Genomic DNA, 8254 nt, shown 5'->3' on the forward strand with positions numbered 1-8254 from the left:
GTAGAGGACCCGAGTTCACCTGGGAGCGTGAAGATCAGATGAAGAAGAAATACCCGCATCTATTTCTAGAAGATTCGTCAATACTTTCAACAGCTTAAAATTTCGGGACGAAATTTATTTAACGGGTAGGTACTGTAGTGACCCGAACTTTTCCATGTTTATATATATATTAAATGAAATTGATATTTACATGATTAAGTATTTCCAACATGTTACGCAATCAAACTTATCAAGACTTGATTAATTGGAATAGGTTTCATATAGACAAATGACCACCCAAGTTGACCGGTGATTCACGAACGTTAAAACTTGTAAAAACTATACGATGACATATATATGGTTATATATATAGTTAATATGATTTTATTATAAGTATGTATCTCATTAGGTATTTTAACAATGAGTTATATACATAAAAATGAGACTATTAAATTAAGAAACTCGAAAACGATATATATAACGATTATCGTTATAACGTCTTACTAGGTACATATGAATCATATTAAGATATTGATACACTTGGTTAATTATGTTAAATGATAAGTAAATATATCATTAAGTGTATTAACAATGAACTACATATGTAAAAATAAGACTACTAACTTAATGATTTTGAAACGAGACATATATGTAACGATTATCGTTGTAACGACATTTAATGTATATAGATCATATTAAGAGATATTCGTACATCATAATATCATGATAATATAATAATTTAAAATCTCATTTGATATTATAAACATTGGGTTAATAACATTTAACAAGATTGTTAACCTAAAGGTTTCAAAACAACATTTACATGTAACGACTAACGATGACTTAACGACTCAGTTAAAATGTATATACATGTATTGTTTTAATATGTATTCATACACTTTTGAAGGACTTCAAGACACTTATCAAAATACTTCTACTTAACAAAAATGCTTACAATTACATCCTCGTTCAGTTTCATCAACAAATCTACTCGTATGCACCCGTATTCGTACTCGTACAATACACAGCTTTTAGATGTATGTACTATTAGTATATACACTCCAATGATCAGCTCTTAGCAGCCCATGTGAGTCACCTAACACATGTGGGAACCATCATTTGGCAACTAGCATGAAATATCTCATAAAATTACAAAAATATGAGTAATCATTCATGACTTATTTACATGAAAACAAAATTACATATCCTTTATATCTAATCCATACACCAACGACCAAAAACACCTACAAACACTTTCATTCTTCAATTTTCTTCATCTAATTGATCTCTCTCAAGTTCTATCTTCAAGGTCTAAGTGTTCTTCATAAATTCCAAAAGTTCTAGTTTCATAAAATCAAGAATACTTCCAAGATTGCAAGTTTACTTCCAAGTTTTCTAAATCCATTCCAAGTAATCATCCAAGATCAAGAAACCTTTGTTACTTACAGTAGGTTATATTTCTAATACAAGGTAATAATCATATTATCAAACTTTAATTCAATTTCTATAACTATAACAATCTTATTTCGAGTGGAAATCTTACTTGAAATTGTTTTCGTGTCATGATTCTGCTTCAAGAACTTTCAAGCCATCCAAAGATCCTTTGAAGCTAGATCCATTTTTCTCATTTCCAGTAGGTTTATCCAAGGAACTTTAGGTAGTAATTATGTTCATAACATCATTCGATTCAAACATAAAAAGCTGTCTTATTCAACGTTATAAACTTGTAATCACTAGAACATAGTTTAGTTAATTCTAAACTTGTTCGCAAATAAAGTTAATACTTCTAACTAGACTTTTAAAATCAACGAAACACATGTTCTATATCTATATGATATTCTAACTTAATGATTTAAAACCCGGAAACACGATAAACACCATAAACCTGGATATACGCCGTCGTAGTAAAACCGGGGGCTGTTTTGGTTGGGATAATTAAAAGCTAAGAAGAACTTTGATTTAAAAGCTATACTTCTGGAAAAATGATTTTTCTTATGAACATGAAACTATATCCAAAAATCATGGTTAAACTCAAAGTGAAAGTATGTTTTTCAAAATGGTCATCAAGATGTCGTTCTTTCGACGAAAATGACTACCTCTTTCAAAAACGACTTGTAACTTGTATTTCTGACTATAAACTTGATGTCAAAGCTAAGGTATACGAAATAGTTTATATTTTACTAGGAAAAACTATTAAATACGATATAATTTTACACAAGATATTTATTTATTTATAGAATGGATATACTTAAACCTTGCTACAGCACTTATAGGCAGTGTACCTAATCGTACAGTAGTGTAGTTTTTAGTAAGTCCGGTTCGTTCCACAGGGAATCTTTTTTTTAAACAAAGCTCAACGCTATATTAGTTTACTTTTATAAAAATAAAAATATATATATAAGTAATATTATTATTATAAAGGGGGGTTTTTACCGTTTAATGACCGGTTTGTCGATTTTAAAACTTTAGTCGCAGTTAAAACCAAATGTAAAATATTAAAAATAAATACAAGACTTAAATTAAAGCATGAAGTAAATAACGATAAATGAAATTACGAATAATAAAAGTGCAATAAAATAAACTTGCGATAATTAAAAAGTACGATAATTAAAAGTGCAATTAAATATAATAACAATAAAAATGCGATAATTAGAAGTGCAATTAAATATAAAATAAAGGAAATTAAATATGAAATAAAAGAATTATGCTTATTTAAACTTCCGTAATCATGATGTTTGACGTGTTGATTTTAGTTTTATGCCCATGGATTAATTGTCCTTTGTCCTGGATTATTTAATATGTTCGTCTGGTTTTTGTCCATAACAGTCCATCAGTCATAAATATAAAGTGCGAGTGTCCTCGTCAAATTATCCTTATACCCGAAGTTAAATATTCCAACAAATTGGGGATTCGAATTGTAACAAGGTTTTAATACTTGGTTTAATGAATACACCAGGTTATCAACTGCGTGTAAACCAAGGTTTTACTACTTTGTTAGCAATTACACCAATTACCCTTGAATGTAATTTCACCCCTGTTTTAATTATTCTAGTGGCTATTAATCCATTCCCGTGTCCGGTTAAATGAACGATTATTCGTACATATAAATACCCCGCCCATCGTGTCCGATCGAGTGTATATGGTAATTTATAGGGACGCCCAATTGTAAATCTTTATATTAACATTAACAAACTTTCATTTAGTTAAACAAATATAAAGCCCATTAATAGCCCATAGTCTAATTTCCACAAGTGTCGTTCTTTTGTCCAAACCCCAATTATGGTACAAAGCCCAATTACCCAATTTTAGTAATTAGCCCAACATCATGATTACTTCATTTTAAATAAGCATAATAATAACTTAGCTACGAGACATTAATATAAAAAGGTTGAACATAACTTACAATGATTAAAAATAGCGTAGCGTTACACGGACAGAATTTCGACTTACACCCTTACAATATTCGCTAACATACCCTTATTATTAGAATTATAATTAAAATTAAAATATAAATTATAAATATATATATATATATATATATATATTTTACGTATGAGAAGAAGAAGAAAAAGATGGATGAAAATGATCAGAATTCGGTTTGCTTTATAGGGAGTTTTAAAACTGGGGGCTCCGCGACTCGCGGCCTTTTTGGCCTTCAAACTCCGCGAGTCGCGGAGTTTGAAATTACAGCTCAAAACTTTTGGAGTCTTTCTTGCCGACGGATTTTATATATAAATATAAAATATAAATAATTAATATAATTATTTATATATTATATTATATTCTTGTGCATAGTAGACTTGTAATTTTTAGTTCGTTGCGTCGAGCGTTGAGAGGTGACTCATGTCCCGGTTCCGGATTTTTGAACGTCCTTGCGTACAATTTTATATTTTGTACTTTGCGTTTTGAATCTTGTACTCTTGTAATTTCGAGACGTTTCTTATCAATAATTAGAACCTCTTTGATTGTCTTTTGTACTTTTGAGCTTTTTGGTCGTTTGCGTCTTCAATTCGTCGAATCTGTCTTTTGTCTTCACCTTTTATTATTTAAACGAATATCACTTGTAAATAGAACAATTGCAACTAAAAGCTTGTCTTTCTTGAGGAATAATGCTATGAAATATATGTTCGTTTTTAGCATTATCAAATATTCCCACACTTGAGCGTTGCTTGTCCTCAAGCAATATCGTCTTGAAATACAAGAATCACTTCTTTATTCTTCACACTTTGTACATCAGTGATTTCTATACGGTGATATAAACAATGGTAGTAACGATATGGTTTACAGTCCCACATGACTATAAAAATTTAGATCCATTAAGGAAATTGGATCTTTATGAAAACATTTGATCTTTTGAAAATTAAATCTAGTTTTTACCCTAGATAAGTTTTCCGGAATAACCCTTTACCGGTGTTTGCAAAATATTTTTGTGGGTTTGGTGGGTTTCAGATTTGAAAATTTTAGCTCAAAACTTATGGTTTTGTGTCACCCACTTGCTAACCTTGTATTTGGAAAGCAACACGTCCAGTTCACTTGTCCCGTATATTACCTTTCGGTAAACTACCGTCCGGTTGTAAAGGAAAGCGTTGAACAAGCAACTGTTAAGGCAATGTCCCCTGACATGCTTTTAATTATGGTCTATAACGTGTCGGACGCAATTACTATCCTTTGTAGGAGCAATAGTAAAGCTCACCCTTATAATTTTTCGATCTGGCACAAGGTCCTGTCTTTGACCATGCTATGCAACCACCGTTCTTACGGTTGACACCCGATTTAGTTCAGGTGACCTAATGAATTCCAGGTGAATTCCTAGGATTTTACGTTCAATGGTAATGATCGCATTGAAAATAGGGTTTTCAGAAAACAAATCGGTTTATAATTTTGATCAAAATATTTTCTCGTTCAAGCTCGAGTTTAGATATCATTGAATTCCATGATTTTGTAATTCTCAATCTTTAAGGTCAATCTCTAGGATTGAATAATATCAGTCTTAAAAGCTGATTTTTATTCTTTAAGGAGATTATACTTTCTGGGGATCTGATTCATTAGTCTTATCCAGCTAATTTGCATGGCGCCCCCCCATTGTACGAGATAAATCCTTCTCATGGTTAGGATAAATCTGACCACTTGGCGACCCTGTTTAATGCTGAGGTCCGTGGATTTCCTGCTGATTTTAGTGATGACTTTTCTAGATTTTTCGTCAACCTACAGCTGGTCTGGACGACAACTTCATGACCTAAATCAAGAAGCGCGTTTCTTTTTCGGAAGACTTTACTTCCTTTTAATGATGGAATTGATTCATCGTGTAGATCCATCTCTTCTTTTCTTTCATCGGGTAAAACAGTTTAGTTTAGTCTAAAGCAAAAGTATTTTCAGTTATTTGTTACAGATATATGTGACATATGTTTAAGATAACTTGGTAAATTTTCCCACACTTGATTTTTATTTTCCTTTTTATCGTCCTCTATTCCATTTTAAATGAATTTTAATATTTTAGTTTGTTTCTCAATTTATGTCCTTTCCGAGGTAACAATAATTTCGGTGTTTTATCGTTCATAAATATGTATAAACATGATTTTGAGTTCATTTAGTTGAAAAATTTTTTTTTAAAAATTTTACTAGAATTGGGTAGTCAGTATATAAGACTAGGGCTGTTCTTTATTATCAGAGAGCACTAGATTCTAATACAACTACTGCTTTACTAGTATTTTTAATGGTAACCAAGTGTATAAAGTAAAAAAATTTAAAATCCGAAAGAATTTAACCCCTTCCCACACTTAAGATCTTGCAATGCCCTCATTTGCAAGAAATCAGGAATAATTTAAATTATTGAGGGTGATTTGTGTGAAAATGATTAAATTTTTACCAAAGTTTCCAAATATATTGGCGTTTGTTTGCTGAATGATAAATGGTGCACATCATTTGTTCATTCCGTCTTGTTGTTATTTCACATATATTTTGCATCTTGTCGTCAAAATTAGTTGCTTTTGCTGAACTTAATGCCAGTCTTTGAAAATGCGTTGTTTTACCCTGTTGTGTACATAAGATAAACTGCAAACATATATACATATTTTTGAAGTTTGGTATATTACCCCACATTCAAAAATTATTAAAATCTAAGAATAAAAGTTAGATAATTATAAAAATGATTACAATATTATCAAAAGTATTAAACGTATCAATCATTACAAATTACAAAATAAAAAAAATAAGTAAACTAAGGATGATATTGGTACCAATAGGGGTTCCAGGCATAACCATAGGTGCTATAGAATGCTTCGGCAGGGTTATACGTAGGATATGGTGGCTGCATCTCTATAGACCAGGGAGGGAAGATGGGTTTCGGTGTAGGAATATAGTTTCTACCTATATGTTGGCAATGAGCTATGATTTGGTTCTGATGAACTTGCCAATCTTCAAATGCTCTCTGTCTAGCATTTTCGTATTCCTGAGAAGCTATAAACCTTTGCATTTCTTGCATCTCATTCCCCCCTCCTACATTACCTTGCTGTTGGTTTCTCTCCACCTGTGGATGTCTACCATGGTATCGTACTGCGGCGTTATTTCGCCTCTTCAAAACTTTCGCACCATGGTATACATTTAAACCTATAGTATCGCGGGGTTCTGGTTCTTCTACTAATAATCCCCCCCGACTTATATCCACACCGAGATATTCACCAATCAAAGTAATAAAAATACCACCTCCTATTATGCTATGCGGTCGCATCCCCCGAACCATAGCTGATAAATAATAACCCACACAATACGGTATACTTACAGTGCTTTGTGGGTCTCGAATACACATATGGTAAAACAAATACTGTTCATTTACTTTTTCCTTGTTCTTACCCCTTTGTGTAATCGAATTAGCTAAAAACCTATGTATCACTCTTAATTCGGCTCTATCTATATCCAAATAAGAGTAATTTCCCCTTTTGAAACGGTGATAGCTTGTCATTTGACTCCACACACCGTGTGTATCAAAATTTTCATCTATCTTTCTACCGTTTAGTATCAACCCTCTACAATTGGCAGATGCTAACTCCTCAGGCGTATATATACGTAAAGCCTGAGCCATGTCCAGTAAAGACATGTGGCGCATCGAACCGCCTAACAAAAATCTAATAAAAGAACGATCGGTTAAACTAGCTACCCGATCATTCAACTCTATACTACATAACAATTCTTCACACCATACTTTATATACAGGTCTACGCATGGTGAATAAATGTACCCAGTCATTAAAAGTAGAATTACCATACCTCTGTACAAGTAATTCCCTAATTGGCCCGGCCAATTCTACATCTTCTAAGGGTCCCCATTCTATGACCCTCGGTACCTCAACAACCTTAGAATGAAGAGTATGCAAACCCCTTTGGTATTTTGGATAATCTATCCAAAGTCTGTCAAATCTCAGGTTCGGGTGCAACTCTTCCAAGTGCATATCAGAAAAGGTAATGACTGGATGAGGTATATCCTGCTTGTAGTAGTTATCCACCTCCTGTTGTTCCGCATTCTCAGCAGGAGCATTGTGGGCTTGGGATGAAGATTCACCCCTTTCAGTCTGCAAAACACATCAAACACAAATTTTGTGCATCCAAATATGCATTAGTGTCAGCAAAATCATCAATCAAAATAATTACAATGACATTATCAATTTATATCAAACTTAAGCTCATTTTCATATTTTCATCAAATCTACACTTTTTCAAATAAGCATATACGAAAATGTTCGCCTAGTTCATAATCATTCAACTCAAATAACATGTCAAAATAATCATTACTAGCAATTAAACAAGTCTCAAATGGCATTATCTTTCAAAAATCAAGTTCATGAATTTTAGACTTGAAAAAGTCCACTTTAATTCTCAAAATCATGTTTAGGCTCAAAGTTTGGATCATTTAACTACCTAGACATGTTACACTACTCAATTTAGCAACAATTCATGACAAAAATCGGCCATAACCTGTTTATATCAAAAAGCCCCAAATTTGCTCAAGAACACAAACCCTAGATTACTCTAAATTTGAAGTTTAAGGCTTCTAATCATGTTAAATAGCATCAATCTAGGTTATACAAGCATAATACATAAACAATTTAAGCATAATTACACTAAAAAGCATCAAAATCAAATTGGGGAAAAAATTGCTCAAGAACACCATATTTCGGATTAAATGGTGTTTAGGTGTAGAAATTTACCGTTTTTCTTGAGTAATTCCTAGATAGCATCCTTCTAAACATGATTTTAGTAAAAAATTTGGTGATTAACGGTTA

This window comes from Rutidosis leptorrhynchoides, chromosome 5, assembly GCF_046630445.1.
Source record: "Rutidosis leptorrhynchoides isolate AG116_Rl617_1_P2 chromosome 5, CSIRO_AGI_Rlap_v1, whole genome shotgun sequence".
NCBI classification, from domain to species: domain Eukaryota; kingdom Viridiplantae; phylum Streptophyta; class Magnoliopsida; order Asterales; family Asteraceae; genus Rutidosis; species Rutidosis leptorrhynchoides.